We start from the raw sequence: 11,394 nt of genomic DNA, 5'->3' as shown, positions 1-11,394 counted from the left end.
CATGGGGGGGGGAGCGCCGGGGAAGAGAGCGGCCGGAGCGCGAGCGGCACGGATCGAAAGAGAAACGGGGGAGCAGCGCGCCGCGGAGCTGGGGGGCTCGCGGGGAGCGCGCGGAGGGCACGGGCACGGGGGCGATGCGGCCGGAGCCGGGGGGCCCGCGCGGCGCGGGGCGGGGGCCGGGTAGGGGACACGGGGTGCCGCGGCGCCCCCCGCCCCCGCCGCTCGCGCCCGCAGCCCGGCGCCCCGCGCGCACACCCGCAGCTGGCAGCGCGGGCCGAGGGGGCGCCGCGACCGTGCAGCCCCCCGGTTCTCGCCGGCCCTGATTGATTTGTCAGCCGCGGCGACAAAACCGCACCCCCCCCCACCCCGATCCGCCCGCCCCGTCCCCGGCCGCCCGGGAGCCCGGGCCTCCCTCCCGGCTCGGCCGGCTGCGGGGGCCCCCGCGGCGCAGGCTGGAGCGCCCCGACACCGCCGCTCCTCAGCGAAGCCCCGCACCCCGCGGCCCCGGAGCCCCCCTCGGGCACGGTGCCCGCGCCCCCAGCCCTCACCCTGCCGCTCCCCGTCACCCCGGCCCCCCGCGCCCCGGCCCAGGGCCGCCAGCCGGACCGGCCACACCCCGCCGCAGAGGACGCGGAAAGGTAAGCGGGAGCCCCCCGCCCGGCCGGGGCGCACTGGACCCCGAGCGGGCGACCGGGGGACTCGGGCGGGGCGCTGGCAGACGGAGGGAGCCGGGAGCGGCGTCCGTGCGTCCTGGGCCCCGTCCTACGGGTATCTTTTCTGGAATTCTCCTCCTGTCTCGTCTCCCTCTCCGAGCGTCTCCAAGTTGACAGCCCCGGTTTCCTCCTTGCAGGGTCCGCCTCTTGGCCTCTGTTTCTCCGCCAGAAAAGGGGGTCCCCTCCTGCTTTCCACCCCGCTGAGCATCTGCCCTGCCGAAATCGACGCTTTCCTCCTCTTCCTCACTCTCCCTGTTAGAAGGAGATGCTCTCTCCTTCCTAGCAGCCTTCCTTGGCCGGGCGGGACTCCCCCGTTCTCAGTGACCGCCTCGCCCCACTGGAGTTGAAGATGCCGAATTGGACTAAGGGGTGGACCTTGTGCTTATTGTAGGGGGGTAGCCGGGCCTCGCTCGGGCTCCAGCCCCGCGCAGCTGCCCAGCCTGAGCCCAGGTGGACAGGGCAGAAGTAGAGACCGCACCCCGGGGAGGGGGGAAATAAAAAACAACACAAAGAGTTGGGGTCCGCTGATACTGGTACCAGCCTTTTCCAAAGCGGCAGGTTCCCAGTTTCTGCGCTGAGGGACCACCCTCCCCCACTCCTTTAACTTTAAAGTAGTTTAATGAACACAGAGAGAAATCATTTTTCCCCCCTTTTTTTTCTGCGTGGTGAGCAGTCTACAAAGAGAAAGGGGGGAAGGAGGGAGAGCTTTAAGTCTGATCCCCGCAATTAGTTCCCTGGGATTGGGCGGCGAGGGGGCCAATCCGGAGCCTCGGTTCTTCAGATACAAAAGCATTTAGGTCGCTTTAGACCGGTTAATCCCGAGTCTGGCTCGGGTCTCTTTTGTTTCCCAACTCCATTGTGGGTTTTGTGCAGTTTCTCTCTGTTCCCGTGATTGACTAGCCAATGGATGGTAATTATCCAAATGTCCCCTCTGTCCTTTGACTGACTTCTCTGTATAATGGGCAACTGTCATGCATTCTGTCATTCCATATCATATTACACATATTATCATAGGAACTCCCCCCCCCCTATAAAGGAGGGGAGCCTCAGTGTAAATGCTGCTGCTTTGAGAAGGAAGGACCCCGAGTAATTTGTCCTGGGCACAGTTTGGAAGACAGAGCAGGGGACCCCCGAAATGGGAGGCTGTGCAGGTAATTTGTTTTGCTGTCTGGAGGTGGGGGTGATGGGGGTGGTCTCTGGGGTTGGTGTTAAAAAGTCTGTGCTGGGGGGGGGGGGGAAGGGCTTGGAGCAGGCTTGCCAGCTGGTATTGCTGTGACCAGACTCAGACTCGTGGAGTGGTTTGGACATACCATTCCGCAATGCCTTATGGACAAACTCAGAGCCAGCCTTTGGGGCCCAGAATATTGAAAAAGGCTTCAGGTCCTTATACAGAGTGCTGGGCTTTCTGACAGTGCTCAGGGTGCCAGCCCCGGGGAACCCCCAACCCACCTCCCCTACCTGTTTGTCTTTACAATCCTTCTTCCTGCTTGATGCCACGCAGGCTAGAGGCGGGGAACCAACCGTATCTGTTTCAAACCCCAAAGAGCTGATGCGAAAGCGCTGAAAAGGGACAGGCTTTTCCAAAGATGCTTTTGCACAGATAAACTTGATGCCTCTTGGTGCAATTGTACGAACAATTCACTTAAAAGGGAGGCACGATTTATAACAGGGAGGCTTTGCAGATGGGAGACTCCTGGGGTGCTCTGAATCTGTGGGCAGGACTAGTCTTTCTTCTGTTAAAATGGGGGAAAAGTGTTTTATTATTGCCATAGATATGGAGTGCCGCCCAGATGTACAGCCTCACAGTTAATTACCTTGTTCTTCATCAAATATATGAGCAATAAATTTTCCAGGAAGAGAGTTTTGTGTGTGTGTGTGTGTGTGTGTGTGTGTGTGTGTGTGTGAGAGAGAGAGAGAGAGAGAGAGAGAGAGAGTAGATGGAGTAGATGAATGGATGGATAGATAAATGCTGCAAGGGAGAAACAGAGCACAGGAAAATGCAGACTATTTTATGGGAAGCTTGATGCAGCACTGCAAGATGCTTTGAATTTTTTTGATGATCAAATATACATGATCAAGCCAAGCATGTTATGGTGTGAGGGCGCTGACGGTCAATGGCTATTGATCAAGCTGTTAAGTATTTCTGCTCACTTATATAAATATAGATAGTTCCCAGATGATTTCAAGATTTCAATGGTTCAGAAACTGGCATTTTTCATTTCTTTGGAGAGGGGAAATGGCCAGTCAATTGCCAAATATCCAAATCATTGATTATTTCTCTTCTCCAGAACGATACTTTGAAAAATGTGAACCTCATTTGCCTGGGTTTTCAAAAATGGAGTGAAAATATTCCAAGTGTTTTTGTTTGGGATCTAATAAGGAAAAAATCACTTTACTTGAGGTTTACTCACAAGCTGATTGGGAATTTACTTCTCTCTCTGTCAATCTCTCTTCTCTGTAAGTCTCTCTGTCTCTCTTTCTCTCGCTGTCTCTGTTTCGTCTTCTTGTCTCTGTCTGTCTGTCTCTTTCTTTCACTCACACACAACATAACTTTGACCTAGCCTGACTGACATGCTGCTGAAGAGATGGGGAGGTGTTATTTCTGGGAGTGGAGCCTAGGGTCCTTAAAATCCTTCTAGTTAAGAAAAGGGTGATCTGGGCCCATGGCCTTTCCCAATTAACTAATTTCCTCACTAAGCTAAAGATCTATTTAGAAAGGTGTGGAAAGGGGTGGGGATGGAGATTTAAAGATAACCTCTAATTGGTCTGGAAAAATCCAGTCGACACCAAGAAAGCCTCTCTATTTCTCTTTCATTTTCTCTCTTCTCTTTCTGTCTGTCTCCCGCCCCCCCCCCCCCCCCCCCCGCCACCCTGCCTTCTAGAAATTAAAAGTGGACTTAGAAGGGAAGGGACAATGAGAAACAGTTGGGGAGGGAGAGGAGAGAAAGCAAACTTTACAAAAATACATTTTAGGATGTTGTAGAGCAGTGTTATTTGTAAATCCTCCAATTAGCTATTTTAGAGAAGGATCACATATAAGAAAATCAGCCTTCTCAGAGATAGGCAAAACTGAAGCATAAGAGACCATTTATAGTTGTTTTGGTCTCACATCTTAAAAAGACAGAGTAGAGCTTTTACATTTATTTCTATCTGCAGAAAAAAAATCTTTTAGAGCTTAAAACCTCTCCCTGGGATGGGGTGAGAGGGGAGCTCAGGCATTCCTATTGATAAATCCTCTCTGGAAGTAGGACTGAAATTGGCATCCCTCAAAAACAGTTGATCCACCCAGAAATGGATGAATCAGTCCCGATTATTGGGTGGACGTGCCCTTTCACCTCATTGTGCCTGACCTATCACTTAATTAATCTCTCCCAGATGCAGAGCTGTCGACAATGCCAAAGATAAGCAGTATTTTGAACAAAGCAGGAAGCTTTTTAAAGAGCAAGGCTCTCGCAGGGTAGAGGTTCCACATAATGTGTAAAATCATCGAGAATTGGAGGGGGAGTTTGTTAGAGCATTGCTGGAGCTCAGAGATGGTCCCATCCTAGCTAGAAAGTTTCTGTACCTTCCTCTCCCCACTGATAACTAGAAATATTCTTGTTGTCTTTTCTTCTCTTCTCTCCGCTCTGGTTTCTTTCCTTCTGTTACTTCTCTCTCCATTCAGATTATGGCTGGTTTCCTGAAAATTGTCTTCTACTTCCTAGACTTGTCGAGCTAGCTCTTGGCTTTTATGTGTGTATGTGTGTGTGTGTATGTATACATATATATATATATACATACATATATATTTTGGGGGCTATACACATGTATATCTTTGGGGCTATGGAGGTGGTCAGCTTTGAAGGCATTTGGGTGACAAAATATTGACTGTGTTTGCTAGTACCTTATGAAGGAGGACATTTGTGCTGGAGGCACCTTGGTGTCACAGAGGGACTCGTTCATTAAGTAAAAGACTTGCTAATTGCTCCTTGAAACTGTACAGAGAGAATGAAACGACTGGTGTAAAAGATGACAATTTAGGAAAAAAATATATGGCACAAAGCAGAAAAGGTGATGCTTTTACTCCTATCTCAATCTTCAACTATTCAATTGAGCTTCAATTAATGATAATATATGGTTCCGAGATCCTTAGCTGGCCTGACTGATGGAAGAGCTTTGTTGAATTTGGTGCAGGTGGCACTGTTTAATAAGCACAGGAAAGAGTGAATAATGTAGTGCTTGCAAAGAGAAGTAAATGCAAAATAGATCGCTCTAATTATGGCAGCCCCCAGAAATGGAGATGCTAGCTAAAATGGCCCGCTGGCTGGGAAATTCCAAACAGAGCTGATGGTCCTCCTGCCTTTTTTACTGTCAGGACTGCTGCGGTTCTTTCAGAGTCAGTTCGGATGGGCTCATCGGATACAACACAAGCAGAATCGAAACCTAGGTCAGATGACAGTGTTGGCCTGGAACGCTTCTGTCACCCGAGGCCAACTCTGCCTGCAAAGGGCGCTGTCTGAGCACTTCTGACTGAGCAGTCTGGGCTTTATTTTGCAAAGTGTCTGGAGATTTGGTTTGGTTTGGTTTGACTTTCTTCCTGCCTGAGAAGATGGGTCTGGGGGGGGGGGGAGTCCAAAGTGTGACTAGGTAGGCAACCGAATTTCCCACCTACTTGCAAGGCACTGTAATGATTTTCATTCATGCAAAGATAATCAATAGGATCTTGGTTGTTTTTGATGAATAGAAGAATAAAAATGTGTTTGGAGGGGGAGGCTGGGACTTCAGTAAAAAGTTTATGTGGAAAAGGACTCGTTCCATACCTCAAGAGACCATTTAGTTCTGCTTCCCAGAGGACAACAGCTGAGTTGGGCTGGTCTAAGGGAAGGGTCTCTATCTCTGGGCGCAGGGAAGTGCCTAGATGGTGACCGCCACTCCTTCCCCCTCCCCCCCCACCAGTTTCCCTCAGAAATATCCTGCATTCTGCTCCTGTCTCTAGGAAGGAAGCTTCTATTCTCCAGGGAAGGTACAATCCTGCTAGGAGCCTAGTATGTTTTGTGATGGTAAAATAGTGCCAGCGGTAGAGAAGCCAAAATAAACATTCTTTAGCCTGGATTAAGGAAAAGCTGCATTTGTGTGGGCTCGGAGCTCTGGGTCCTGGATGCGATGCCACCAGAAAAACTGGTCCACTTTGGACACCCAGGAGCAGCCAAATAAAGTGTGCTCTGCCAACACTCCCTCTTCTTGTTCTGGGGGAATACTTACACCCCCATCGATGGAGAAGCTTATCAAAGGTTTACAAGGAAACTTTTGCTTGGAGATCCAGGGGTTTTTTTTGGGGGGGGAGGGGGGACAGCTGGGAGGGTTCTGCTGTCAAGAGGAGTGGCTGAAATGCCTTTGAGTGAGGCAGCAATCTCTCAGGATTGAGAGATTTCCAGCCTCAACGGCATATAGATTCAAAAGTATCTCTGGGCTACACTGTCGGGAGGTGAGACACGCAGGTTTTTCATGCAGAATAGTCCCCGTCCTTCTTTTCAGCAAAATGTGGCTCCTTGGGTGAAGAAATGTTTTGTCATCATTTGTGCTTCACCCTAAAAAAGCAATCCGATTAGCAGAAGGGCCCTTCTTGGACCAGGTAGTATTCTGGATTAGATTAAAAAGACATTTGCCTGGGGGAACTGGCTGCGGTTATACCAACTGAAGCAAAATTGACATCTTGTTGCAATATTTACTTTTTTTTTTTTTTTGCTTCCCAGGCAATTTACATCCTTGCATGGAAATTAGAAGGAGGGGTGATGCAGTTAGTTAGGGTGTATTTAGTAACAATGGTTCCTTAAGAATAATCTTATCTGACCAATTTGCTTTGTGGACAATGTGCTTTTTTATTTAAGCAGGTCCTAGATACAAACTTTCCCCCACCCTAATCAATAAGCGGTAAATCTTTCCCCCTGAGGTGAACAATCTCTGACCTAGTATTAATATTTCTTTTGCCGCTCCCCTGTCATAAAATTGAACATTTTGTCACCACTTTGAGAAACACTGGCAAACACCTTAAAACACATGTCACACGCCAGCAGCCCCTCACTTCCTCCTCGGGGAGTTCCTACATCTGGAATCATAATCACAGATAAAAACCTTGACAAAATTGCATCTGAGCACATTCCTCTCCGCAGCCCTTACTTTCCCATAACATTTAATACAATATTAATTCCTGCTACCGAAAGGCGAGCAGGAGGGGAAGGGCTGCCAGCCCGCATGCTTCCTGACGCATCATGTTCAAACCTGAAATTCACACTTTGCGGTTCATTTTTTTTTTCTGTGCATTTAACAGGGCCCTAGAGAGAGGCCCCTGGTTAGTTCCCCAACCTACTCAGCTGAGGCCCTGGGAGGTGGCTTCAGAATTGTTCAGATTGCTGCAGGGAGAGGAGGAGGAGGAGGAGGAGGAGGAGGAGGAGGAACGGGGCTCTTGTCTGCCCGGGATGGAGCTAGCCCTCTGGTCCAGGCACACAGGTGGGGTTTTAACACACACTTTAGGCCTTCCTGATTTTTGTCAATGATGGTGAGCGATGGATTTTCTGGTAAGTGTGACCAAGGCAATGAGCTGATATTATAAAGAGGGAGGCATGCCCGAGCTGCATTGCTGCTATCTGACAGCCCTATGCATCAACATAAAACACTCCCCTCCCTCTGCTGTTGGAGGCCGGGGGAGATTTGGAAAAGGGCAAAGGCGAGGAGGTCCAGGGTAAAGATAGGGTCTCTACTGCCACTCCTAGCATTCAGCCTCACCCCCTTCCTTTCTTAAGATGCCTACAAACTCACATTCCTTCAAAGGAATCACCACCCCCTTTGCTTGCTATACAAACCACAGAGAGAAGGGTTAAGTGCAAGAAGCATACCCCACCTCCCCAGGATTCCTGGGGGGTGGGAATATGAGATAGCCAGAAGGTGGGCCTTCAGATGCATATGGCTCTGATCCTTCCCAGCCATCTCCTGAATGGAAGCATCTTCAAGGCAGAAGACAGTGACCCCAAGGAGCTCAGCTAATGGTGCACCCACCCGCCCCCCTCTCCCTTAAAAATTGTCCGCAACCAGTTTTCTGGAACCAGCGGCAACCCTATAGCTGCCCTGGCCTCACTGTAGAGGGGCACAGGCACACACATGCAAGGGCGCGCGTGCGCGCGTGCGCGCGTGTGCACACACACACACACACACACACACACACACACACAGCCCTAAGCAAGACCCACTTTGGAAAGCTAGGAGTATAATTTGCTGAGTGGTGCAAGGAGAGACATTCCACTTTCTCAGAGAATGAGGCAAGCAACCGGCCCGTGTCTGCAGCCAAACAGCTTCTAGAACAAGGCCCCTTCTGCAGGCAGGCAGAGGAGAAATACTGTTTTCTCCTCTTCCTTCTTTGCAGTGATGATCCAAGGAGCGTTCCCAGCCCCAATCCCCCACAGAGTTCCAGGATTTTAAGTAGCCACAGGGTTGGGGGAGCAGAGCCGCTATTCTGGGGGTCCAGAGACCGGCTACCCCCACCCTGTTCCAGAATTCTACCCTGTGACTCCCAATCCGCCTTTTTTTCTCTCTGCCTGCGTTTTTTCCTCTCTCGGGGAGATTCAGAGAGGCTGCAGAAATCTGGGCGCCGGCTCGCTCGCTTGTCAAGAAGCAAACTGTCTTCACATTCTCCAAAAGCAACATCCCTGCCTAGGAAGAGGAAAGAAGAGGCAAAATAAATAAAACCAGTTAATGTTGTAGTTAACTTGCAAATCAAGTAAATCTGTTGGTGCCGTATTTGAGAAATAAACCATCAGAGCGTCACAGCAAACACACACTTCTGAACGTCTTCATTTTGATTTAATGGTATATCAGCGTCAACTATCGCTTCCTCTGCTGGTACACACGGCCTGATGCCGCGGGAGGAGGGTGCCCATGTTTATCACCGAGTGAGATGACTAATTACACCTTGTCAATCACCGGCTATGAAGACATAAAACCAGCGCGCACAATGAAGGAGTCGCCCGCAGCGTCAATTAGTTGGCGATTCGAAGGTTATTGCGCGGCTCTGCTTTAGCCGCCTCTAATAACGGGCCCGAGCGCCGGGCACGGCGCGCTGATCAATCACCCTCTTTCCGCGGCGCTCGGGTGCCCCCATGCCGCCCCCATCCCACCCCCGCGCCCCCCTCCCCCGTGTCCGCCGGGCCCGTCCTCACTTTCTCTCTCCGGGGCGGCATGTGGCTTCCTCCCTCCGCGGCCCCGGCTCGGTGGCGCCTGCAGCCCCGGGAGCCCCGCGAAGTTTGCGCGCGACAGCTCCGCGAAGCCGGCAGCCGGGAGCCCCGCAGCCTTCGGGAGCGCCGGGACTGGTGGCCCCTTTGTTGGGAGAGGCGTGGAGGGAGCGCTTTTGTTCTGAGTTAGTCACGGTGGCCGGCTGGAGGCTGCTACCTCATTATGCGCCGGGTCTGCTTGTCTGCGAGGAAGCAGATGGTGGGGAGGTAGGCAGCGGCGAGGGGAGCCAGACCTGCATCCCGTTCACCTGTCACCTCCCACCAAAAAAAAAAAAAAAAGCAAGTTCGAGGGACTCAGGGATTCGGTGCCCCCCCGTGGGGGAGGGGCCGCCGTTTCCGTTTACCTGCGGGCGCTGCGCCTTCCCCCCCACCCCACCCCACCACCTCCTGCCTTCCCCCTCCGCGGCGGCGGCGGCGCGGCTGCTCGCACCGTGTAAATGTCACTCACGTGTCAGGATGTGTGTTTACAGCCTGTTCCTCTCCTTGTTTAGTCTCCGCGGACCCGGCTCCGCGCTTGGGTGACGTCCCTCGCCCCCCTCCTCCGCCCTCCTTTGGGTTGCGGGGAGACTCAGCTAAAGGGACCGGCCTCTGAGCCCCGGACCCGCGCACCCGCATCCCGCCGGGCCAAGGATGCGAGTCGCGCTGGCGCCTCTGGAGAACAGGAGCGCGCCCCAACCGCGACTCGGAGGGCTCCATCCGGCGCGCGCGGCCCGGGATTCTGGGGGTCCGCGCCGAAGGGGCGCGTGGGACGCAGGCCTGAGAGGTGGCGGCCGGATCACGTTCAGTCCCGAGGGGGAGTGGCGGAGGGGGTGAAGAGCCGCAGGATGAGTTTCCCCCTTCCTCGGACGCAGACTCAAGAGTTCTGGAGTGCACCCACCCCCTCCCCCGCCCCCACCCCCGCTTCTAAAGGCTTCAGTTTCTCGAGTTCTCTCAGCCGGGTTGACCTCACCCAGGCTGGGCGCCCAACTGCGCCCGGGACAACGGTCCTGCGTTCTTAGAGATTTTTTTTTTCTACACCTTGGGCGACCTCCAGATGAACCCCGGTGACTCCCAGATTAGGTTTTCGTTCCCCACTTTCTTTGAAAGAAAAGGGCCCAGATGCGTCAGTGAAACAGGCTTGTGTAGTGGTGTAGGCGTCCGCGTGCCTGGGTGCCCAAGCCCAAGTCCTGCGAACAGGCAGGCGGGCGCGTCTGTGGGTTTATGATCCTTCCCTCACCGCGCTGGGGCATCTGTGCGCGTGTGCAGCGTGTACATCCTGTGTAAGCTCAGGAGCTTTTGCAATACACATGCAGAGGGCTTAGGTGGAAGTGTCTGAGCAGTGCACGGAATAATTTAAGGTGGAGGGACCACTGCATCCTCCCGCCTGGCACTGGACCCTGAGTTTACCCCCCCCCCCCCACACACACACACAAACACACATACACTGGTAGATGCACAGCAGCCCAAGCAGCTCAGATGGTTTTCGAGGTTTGTATCAGCCGTGTCCAGCCAGCAGAGATGGACACGTGCATTTTCATGCAGGCATTAAAAACAAGGCACACATATTTATTTCTGCCTGAAAGTTACAGACCCCATGTGGAGGCTAGTAGGGTTAAGGCTGCCTCCGGCTGTGTTCAGGAAGAGAAACTTCAGAGACTGATTTTCTCCCCACAATGCAGACCAGAGAGGTAGGAACTGAAGTCTGAAAGGGACTTGTGCCTTCCACCTTTCTCCACCATCACTTATTTCCTAAGCCCTGCCTTCACCAGACACCCACAAAGACTCTAGATTGAGCCTGAAGGCTGGGGGCTGGGGTGGCTTGGGATTTCCCGGGCAGGCCGAGGTGCCTGTCCTTGGACATGTGGTCCGTACCCCATGGCACCCTGGTTGTAGCATGATGCACCTTGCACCATGAGAGGGGCCTGTGGTCACTCAGAACTGGGCGATATTGCTGGTATCCAGAGTGGGAAAGTTTTTAACAGGAAAGAGGACATGGAAGAGGAACAGTAAAGAAAACTTTGCTTAGCACCTACTATAGAGCAGACATTTTTACCTCCACAATTTTTCCCTTTCTTAGCATGTGGTTGGGGGGGTTCTCTGTTTCCGCCTCCCCACATTGGTAAAGCTCAGGAACAGGCTAAGGAGAAATTAAATCTACTTGCCTGTCATTACTTTGTACGTGAATCAGCACCACTAGGATTCGAACCCATGGCTTCTCATAAAGCCCCGCTCACCCAACCCACTCTTTCAGGCTCCAGAGAGTCAGAAAGCGCTACACGCTGGTCTAATAATTGGGTCCTAGCGCGCAGGTAGCCAGGGAGTGCCGGCCGAGCGCCCTCCCTCCCGGGGAGCCGGCGCTCCCACCCGCTCTTCCCTCCTCGGCTCAGCGGGGTCCCCAGGAGGGCGGCGCGATGCTCTCAGCCCGAGGCGTGGGGCCCCGG

The 11,394-nt window shown here is 52.8% G+C and overlaps 2 long non-coding RNA genes across 2 annotated transcripts; one reads left to right on the top strand and one right to left on the bottom strand.

Moving 5' to 3' along the window:
• The first annotated feature begins 215 nt into the window (after nt 1-215).
• LOC129406521 (uncharacterized) lies at nt 216-8,428 on the top strand. The gene is made up of 3 exons (XR_008631069.1): nt 216-638; nt 851-1,864; nt 8,313-8,428. It is a non-coding gene; the product is annotated as an uncharacterized LOC129406521 (long non-coding RNA).
• On the bottom strand, nt 6,453-9,855 carry LOC129406520 (uncharacterized). Its single transcript, XR_008631065.1, has 3 exons — nt 9,423-9,855; nt 8,903-9,156; nt 6,453-8,396 (listed from the first exon to the last, which is right to left on the bottom strand). It is a non-coding gene; the product is annotated as an uncharacterized LOC129406520 (long non-coding RNA).
• Between the last annotated feature and the right edge of the window lie 1,539 nt (nt 9,856-11,394).

This window comes from Sorex araneus, chromosome 1 (genome assembly GCF_027595985.1).
Source record: "Sorex araneus isolate mSorAra2 chromosome 1, mSorAra2.pri, whole genome shotgun sequence".
In the NCBI taxonomy this organism is placed as follows: Eukaryota; Metazoa; Chordata; class Mammalia; order Eulipotyphla; family Soricidae; genus Sorex; species Sorex araneus.
This window is presented reverse-complemented; position numbering and strand designations above follow the sequence as displayed.